This window comes from Halichoerus grypus, chromosome 3 (genome assembly GCF_964656455.1).
Source record: "Halichoerus grypus chromosome 3, mHalGry1.hap1.1, whole genome shotgun sequence".
NCBI classification, from domain to species: domain Eukaryota; kingdom Metazoa; phylum Chordata; class Mammalia; order Carnivora; family Phocidae; genus Halichoerus; species Halichoerus grypus.
Genome location: NC_135714.1, coordinates 96,361,830 through 96,371,171, shown reverse-complemented (window position 1 = coordinate 96,371,171; position 9,342 = coordinate 96,361,830). Strand labels below are relative to the sequence as shown.

At 35.6% G+C, this 9,342-nt stretch overlaps 1 long non-coding RNA gene across 1 annotated transcript in view; it reads right to left on the bottom strand.

Moving 5' to 3' along the window:
• Window positions 1-1,282: 1,282 nt before the first annotated feature.
• LOC144381265 (uncharacterized) overlaps window positions 1,283-9,342 on the bottom strand; it is a 56,974-nt gene continuing 48,914 nt past the window's right edge. The window contains exon 3 of the long non-coding RNA XR_013446156.1: window positions 1,283-1,761. This is a non-coding gene — a long non-coding RNA (uncharacterized LOC144381265). The remainder of the gene's footprint in view (window positions 1,762-9,342) is intronic.

Sequence of the window (9,342 nt, the reverse complement as noted above, 5' to 3'; positions counted from 1 at the left end):
GGTTTTTTCCCTATTATTTAATTATCAGATTGTGTGAAAAGATGTAATTGTCCATTTTGTAACATTATCAATAACTCTGTGGCAAGTATGAGAAAGACAATAACATCAAATGGTGGTGAGCCAACCAAACAGATACAGGACATGGATTTCTGGTCTCCTGCAGTAGTAAGCTACCACTGAACCCATTGGAAGGTCTGAAAAATGAAAGAGCTGGGGAATACTCATCATGACTCCCACAAAAGTGATATCCACTGATTGGTGTATTCTATAGAAGGGGGTTTGTGAGAAAGGCAGTATGTTAGGGATACTAAAATCCTTTTTCTTGTCAGAAAAAAAATGGTGCACAGCCTTCTTGGCCCTTGCCAACATGTTGTAGACTTAGGATTTCAAAGTATTTGTCTTTCATGCTATTGTATATGAGACAAATTAAAAAAAAAAAATAAAAGTAATTACTATCCACAACTACATCAACAGAGAAAGAACAGTGGAGATTTGTAATTAATTGTTCCTAGAACCACCATATAAAAGAGAACCTTCTTCTTTAGATTAGGCTTCAAACTTCACTTTTGGATTCAATCTACCAAAACTGGTTTTTCATACACTCTTTTTTAACCACAAACTTAGGACACTCCATGTCACTATAGTGCCACGAGAATTTCTTTGATTGAACAGAACTCAGCAAGAACAAAATGGCGTGTGAGGTCAGTGGCCACGCTAGCAACAAAAGTTTGTTTAACAAAGAAATTGATAAAGACCAACATAAGCCTAATTTCCCAATATATTTTGTAGACATCAGATAATCCATACATAGCAAATTTGAATAGATTTTAACATCTTCAAATCATTTCTTTTTATGATAAAAGAAACCTATGGCAATCTCCTCCAGGACCAAAATTTGTACAGCATCCCTTTTATTGCATTCTATTCACCAAAGCAAATTGTAATGCAAGCCCAGAGCAAAGGGTTGAAATCATCACTGCCCCTTGAGGAGAGGAGCTGCACATATCTGTGGCCATTTTTTAATAAACCCTGTCCACTGATGATGGCATCACTATAAATATATAGATGTCACTATTCAGGATTTTGTTTTCTGAGGCAAAGCTGCTAAACTCCTACCACTTTCTCCATATTTTGACCTATTATCTAATCTATATTATATTATTAAATGTGTACTTTCTCTATATTGAGGACCATTATTGGACTATTTTGTTCCCTTTGTCATTAAGACAACTAAATACCAAAATGCGCACTTAAAATATAAATAACATGTTTACATTGCAAAAACTTCCATTTTATTGTTTCGTCAGTTACATCCGGGAAATGTGTAAATGTTCTAGTACAAAATATTTTAAACATACAGTGGATTGTTTTAGTGAAAGAAGCTAGACACAAAAGGCCATATATTGAATGATTTCACTTATATGAAATGTTCAGAATAGAAAATTCTATAGAGATAAAAATAGTTAAAATAAAGATAGATGTATAAAAATTAAAAAAAAATAAAATAAAAATAAAAAGTAGATGGATAAAAATAGATGGTTACCAGAGGCTGCTGAGAAGGGGGAGTAATGAGAGACTGCCATGAGTATGAATTGTTTCAGGGCAGGGACGCCTGGGTGGCTCAGTCGGTCAAACGTCTGCCTTTGGCTCAGGTCCTGATCCCAGGGTCCTGGGATCGAGTCCTGCATCAGGCTCCTTTCTCAGCGGGGAGTCTGCTTCTCCCTCCACCTGTCACTCGCCTTGCTTGTGCTCTCTCTCTCTCTGACAAATAAATAAAATTAAAAAAAAAAAAAAAGATTAGTTGGTGGTAATGTTTGTACATCTCTGTGAATATGCCAAAATTTGCTTATGTGAACACTTTACAAGGGTGAATTTTACATTAGGTGAATTATATATCAATTAAAAACTATATATTGGATTCTTTAATGATCAATGTTGCAATATCTTTTAAAAGACCATTGTAGACTTCCTAATTAAAAAGGACATTTTATTTTTTTAGTGATTCAGTAGAGTTGATGTGTCAGATCAGCAGTTTGACTAGTATCCGTGATTATATGTCCATATAATGAACATGTACTCTGCTAGATAATGATATTAATTAGTGTCATAAAATCATTGAATAAGACACTTCTAATAACAGGAAGAATTACAAAGAGAAGTTAGGAAATTTGTTGCTTTTCAATAATTTTAGAATTACTAAAAGTCAAAAAATAAATGTTAATGTATTTATCTGAATTATAATTTTAATAATTGACTTTTTCTTAGGGTTGATTGCAAAAAAATTATTTATCATAGATTTATGCTTATTTATAGCAACTATGCTGGGACAATATAGAAAAGCACATCTATAGATTATACATATTCAGCCATAAACGGTGTTTACTTAGGAAAACAGAGCAAATGTTTTATGGAAATGGATGATTTACAATAGAAATTAGAGTTCACATACATATAGGACGTACTATGGCAAGGAAGGTCTGAGTAATTTAAGGGATTTGGAGGATCAGAGAAAGTTATGAACCATGATAGGCTGAGGCATCTGTGGGAGATAGTTGGTTGGAGTTTGCAGGAAAATTCCAGATACTTTCCATGTCTGACTGTCAAAGAGGGGTCAGAAAAGGAGAATTCATGGACAGGTGTGTAGAAGCTGCCACCACAAAGAAAACCTCAGTGGCATGTTTAGGGAAATTCCACTGGTCAGTGGGGCCAGTAGTCAGGAAGAAGAGTTGGAAGCTGGGTCCACTGGCATGTCCACATTTGCTGTCACTCTGCCTGAGTGCTGTGATCTGCTGAGAGGAATGGTTTCTTCTCGTTCACATTCCATTTAGTAGTTAAAACTGAGAATGAAGTGGATGGAAATGTTTATTTCTATAAGTGAATGTTGAGTAAATCAAAATCAAATTATGCAATAATATATACTATGATGTATATGGAACACTTAAAAGATCAAAATATTATTCATTGATTACAGTAGAAAGGGTTTTCTTATTTATTTAGATTTTATTTATTTATTTGAGAGACAGAGAGCAGAGAGAGGGAGAGAACAGGAGCTGGGGCAGGGAAGGGCAGAGGCGGAGGGAGAAGAAGACTTCCCGCGGAGCAGGGAGCCTGACTCAGGGCTCAATCCCAGGACCTTGGAATCTTGGAATCATGACCTGAGCCGAAGGCAGACACTTAACCTTAACCGACTGAGCCACCCAGGCGCCCCTAGAAAGGGTTTAAACTGAGTTCTTAATGTCATAGCTCCTTAAAAAAAGATCACAAATATAAAAGAATGTTAAAAAATTAATTTGTGCATTGGGAGTATAAATACTCTTTATATTATAACCTCTATCCTTATTTGTGTGTTCAAAATATTTTATAAACATTTAAAAAATAATTTGGATGGAAAAACTTTATACATTGGTTTTCACTACTGCTTATTGTAATGGAAAGTATGAAAACAAACATTAAATAATATGGGAATTATACATTCATACTATAGGTTATTTTCCCATGATTAAGAGTGTGTTTTTAAAAGTTATATCATAGAGAAATGCTTATTTTATATTATGACAGCTAAGCGGAATTCAAAAGATTCAAATTTCATTCTTAATAACATATGTGTATATATATACACATATTTTAACATGTACTAAAATGCCTGACAGAGGGACACCTGGTTTCAGTTGGTTAAATGTCTGCCTTAACCAGGGTCCTGAGATTGAGCCCAGCATTGGGCTCCCTGCTCAGCAGAGAGCTTGCTTCTCCCTTGGCCTGCTGCTTGCCCTGCTTGTGCGCGCTCTCTCTCTCTGACAAATAAATAAATAAAATCTTAAAAAAAAAATTAAAATGCCTAATAGAATGTAAATTTTAGCAGGGCAATTTTGATACCGTGTGAGGAAACTTAAAAATTATGAAAACTATTTGAAATGTAATGAGCTGCCAACTAAAGAGATGATTTCCCCCGCTGGGAAGTAACCCAAACAAAACTCACTACTTACAACAGGAGCTATGGAGAAGACTCATGTATGAAGTGAAGGTTTTGATCATAAGACCTTCTTTCTAATATTCCAGACAATCTATAACAGTGCTACTCTAATGATACTGAGTCTGGCTTGTTCTGTTTTTGCCGGTTTTGGCAATTAATACAGTGCCCATCAATTTCATTTATTTATTCACATATTTCATTATAAAGACAGTTGTAAATCTCATTCTCCTCAGACACATCACTTAAGTTATCAGTTTCTTGTTTTTTGTTTTGTTTTTTAAAGATTTTATTTATTTATTTGAGAGAGAGAATGAGAGACAGAGAGCATGAGAGGGAGGAGGGTCAGGAGGAGAAGCAGACTCCCTGCCGAGCAGGGAGCCCGATGCGGGACTCGATCCCGGGACTCCAGGATCATGACCTGAGCCGAAGGCAGTCGCTTAACCAACTGAGCCACCCAGGCGCCCAAGTTATCAGTTTCTAAATCATTTACTCAACAACACGTACTAAGGACTTTGTGCCAGGCACTATTCAATGCAATGGGGATACCGAGATTAATAAAACTATGATTTGATTCAGTTGTTGCTTTTGATGGAGTATAAAGTCTGTCAATAATCTATTCCAAAAATTATTGCTAGTCATCCAGAAGCTTAAACATAAAGGGAAACATCACTTTTGAATATGGAAAGCTTTCCCCCACCTTACAAATCAGTATTCAAGAGATTAATGTTATGCAGGCTTATTGCAATGCTCACACAATTTCTGTGTTGTTTATTACTATGGTATTTTGCACCTGTCATTTCCAATCATTCTCTCTCAACACTGACTCTATCTTAGTCACTGTTGAGTTGCAGTTTGGTCCCACGATTATTTGCTCTTTTAGAATTTTTTCTATAATTTCTAAAAGTTAAGGCATTTTAGCAGGTAAGACATTCAAGGTTTTGACTGTAAATATGCACATAATACACATTTCCATTAATTAAAAATTACTTGAAACATATTCAATTCATGTAAATATATATCTCAAGGCAAACCAGATTAACATAGTCCATAAATCATAAACTTATTCTTAAATTGTATAAGTAAATGAAAACTAAGAAAGTCACACTCAACTACATGTCCCTGTTGTTGTCAATAGTTAAAAATTACTAGATGTGTTTTGGTTTTGCAGGGGCAAGTAGGGGCTTGTGGGAAGTTGAAGGTGCCACCAGTGTGATCTACGGCTCCGAATGCCCCAACCTGGGACCGTTATCTGGAGTGGTCAGTGAACGGTAATAGCCCGAGCGGCTGCTGCTGTCACACTGTGCGAGTTCTCCCTGCACTCGGCCCCAGCCTTCTGGATCCCAGAGGCCAAGGGAAATCAGCCTCCTCCTCCTCTGCTCTCCTTCCAGCTTTGTCTTCATGTTCACACAGCACAGAGGATGCCACAGGGAAGATCAATCTCTGCCCATGATTTGGCTTGGGCTCCTGGTGATGTAGGAGACAAGAGTATCCTTCCCCTCTCCCCAGTGACCCTGAAGTCATTTAACCCCAAATAACCTCAAACACTGACACCCATCACCTGTCGTCTACCACATGATGTCCTTTTCATAGAATTAGTGGCGGGCCGACCGGTATTACGGTAACAAGATGCTCCAGCCTGAGTTAGACTGCCCAAGTTGGGTTCCTGCTTTGCTACTTAGTCTTTCACTCTGGCAATTTGTGATCCCCTAGGAGCTTTGGTTTCCTCATTTTTCAAGTGGAGGAAATGGTACCTACTTTAAAGAATTTTATGGGAATTAAATGAGCTCTACCATATGTAAAGAACAGAGCAGAGTAGGAGGCCAGAGTAATCTCTCAATAAATGATGACTCCCATTCTTCTCTATCCATATAGAGCAAACACACCAGCGCTTCCCTAAAGCTCAGCTGCAGATAGTTATGTGAGATCGTTAACTGCTTGCACATTCATTGGCGAGAATAAGCACATGAAACTAGGAAATCTAAATCTTGGGGAAATATGTCTGAGAACGTTTTGTGGAGAGATCAGGTGCAATCAATTTTGCCATATTCTGGTGACAGAAATCAATTTTATATCATAACTTGATGAACTCTCAAAATGTCAGAATATATAAATTTAAATATTTTTGTTCATTCAAGCTCATTAATAATCTGTTTTTAAGCTTACAAGTATTGGGGCATTTGCATGAGAAAGCTTTTTCTAAATGAGTTTTGTTACATCAGATAACAGAGTTTTTAGATGGGGAAATTGAGTAACAGTTCATGAACATTAAACAGAAGAATGAAAGAGTTGACAATAGTAAGACTCTCATTGAATGAAAAAATCCTCATCAAGAGGAAAGACAGTATGCCAGTCTGTTTAAAATTTCCTAATATTGTTTGGGCAATTATAATTTTTGGATATTCCTAAAAATTATTATTCACATTGAAACAATTAAGTAGGAATAAATGCTTTATTACCAGACTTAGCATATCTAAGTTAATCATATAAATTAACTATACATAAAGGAATATTATTAGTCTCTTTTAGCATATATTTTGAAGCATAGTTTAAAGGATCACAATACAAATAAATTAGAAGTAAACAAACAAACAAACAAAAAACCCTAAAAAACACAAAACTTCAAAGGATAGCCACCTCGGAAAAATTCTTCAATTACTCTAGGGTCTTGTGACCCTTAGGTCAACATCATAAAATATGAAGGAGAATCTGTCAATGCTTTAAGTAACTCTAAGAATAATTTCTTTCTTTTTCTTTCTTTTTTTCAAGATTTTTATTTATTTATTTGACAGAGCATAAGCAGGGGGGTGGCAGGCTCCCCACTGAGCAGGGAGCCCACCACAGGGCTCCATCCCAGGACTCTGGGATCATGACCTGAGCCACCCAGGTGCCCGTCTAAGAATCATTTCTTTCCTGCAGAAATAGAAAATAATGGCATTTACAATGAATAATAAAACAATGTTTATCTGTATGGGTGGTTGGTTTATTGAAGTTTGATTAACTCTGATCAGAAAGTTTATAGGGTCACCTGGGTGGCTCAGTCGTTAAGCGTCTGCCTTCGGCTCAGGTCATGATCCCAGGGTCCTGGGATCGAGCCCCGCATCGGGCTCCCTGCTCTGCGGGAAGCCTGCTTCTCCCTCTCCCACTCCCTCTGCTTGCGTTCCCTCTCTTGTTGTGTCTCTCTCTGTCAAATAAATAAATAAAATCTTTAAAAAAAAAAAAAAAGTTTATAAAACAGTTAAGAGACTACAGAATTTTCCATCTATATTAGCATCAAAATAGAATTGCAACAATAATGCTAAAATGATGATTTACTTTTCATGTCACTTATAATTTTTAAGTTCATTTTAAATACAAACCCCTAGAGAGTGAAGAAATTTTGGAGACCCCATAGAAATCATTGGAGAGGGATTGATTCTATCAGGAAGAAGTAGGTTTTTTGAAGAAGTCATCTAGCAAATGCCTACAGGTCAATTGAACATTCCTACCAAAAAAAAAAATAGATATAATCATAGCAGCATTATTTTCTAAATGTAGAAAATCCTATTAGGTAGGTTTTCTATTATATTCCATGTCATATGCATTAAATAACCAAATGAGTTAAAAAAATAGGATCATAGGAATACTAAGATCACAGGAATATCCCTCAACAATTTAACTTCATAGGCAACACCCAAATTTAAGTATTAAAAAAAAAAAAGGAAAAGAAAAAAGTCATGAAATACACTAGTTCAGTTATAATGTTTACAAATTGCAGTGACATTTTTGTAATTTTGTCCCTTCCACAAATAGTTATTTCATGTAGAAGCCAAAGTGCCCCTTTAAAACAATCCTCAAATAGTCTTCCTATCAATGTGAGACCAAATTTCCAAGTCCTTACCATGTTCTGTAAGACATGACATGGTACGCCCCCTACCAAACCCTTTTCCTTCTGTCATCTCTCTCACTCCACTCTTGTTATTCTGGCCTCTGCCGTTCACGGAACAATCGTTCTTGCATTTGTCTCAAAGCATTTGGACTTGCTATGTCATAGGACATTCTCCAGATACATGCGTGCTTTTCTCTAACTTCTTGCAAATCTCTATGCAAATGCATCCTAACCAGGAGGTTTTCCCAGCCCTCTGCCCACCCTATCTAGGTAGCCATCCACATTGTGCTTCATTGTCTTATCCATCTTCTCTGCCTAGCAGTTTTTCACTAGCTATCTGCAAATTATATATATAATGTTTGTGACCTCTAAATCTCCCTGTAAGCTCCATTAAGGTGAGTTCAAAGTTATTTCGCTCAATGAAGGTGGCACTTGACAAAACTAATTACTACATATTGATTTTAATTTTTATCAATTATTCTATTTTAATGAGAGATTGCCCTTATTAATCTGTTTCAGGAGTTTATCCTTAGACAAACCTTCATATTATTTTTACTTTCTAGGTAACCAATACATTTGCAAAAAGACATTTTAGAATTTAGAAATGCTAAATCTTGAGGTTTTTCCTTATCTGTTCAATATCCAAACATATACCAGAATGTGTTTTTTTAAAGCCTTTTTCACATCTTATCAGTTATAAAAATGACTTAAATATAATAAAAATCTTTTTAATTGAATTACTTAAGACCGAATCAGTCAAATCTCAGGAGACTGTAATTTCATGCGCAAGCTAAACTGTATTATGCTTTGCTTAATGTAGCTAAGAATTTAGTGATCTCAGTTAATTATGACTATTTATTATGCTAATTACAAACATTGATTTAAAGTGACTTCGGTCTGATTTTTTGAAGCAGTTCTTTTCCAACATACTGCTTCTTTAAATGTCATTGAATTCTAGCATTTGAATGTTTATTTCATTTACTTGAGTTATCCAAATTTGCATGATTAGAAGGTTTGTAGTATAGAGGTATAAAATATATTTTTTCATTATGAGATAGAAAAATATTAAGAGATGAGGCATTATCTATATTATATATTTTATTTATTTATTTGCTTGTTTATTTGTTTGAGAGAGAGAGCACAGGAGGGCCGGGGGTTGGGGGGAGAGAATCTTAAGCAGGCTCCATGCCCAGCGTGGAGCCCTACATACAGCTTGATCTCAGTACCCTAAGATCATGACATGAGCTGAAATCAAGAGTCAGATGCTTAACAGACTGAGCCACTGACAATGTCTATATCATAAAGTTCCTAATGTACTTTATATGTTATCAAAGCTCACAATCAATATCAGTTAATCTCTTTTGGAAAATTACATTTCGAAAAGACGCATAAGTAATTGAAAAGATGCTTTTAGCTAAGCTATTTATGTAAGTGATAAGTTATAATATACTGACATCAAAATGTTAAATTGCATACCTAATGAAAAGAACTAATTATTTGTATTGAT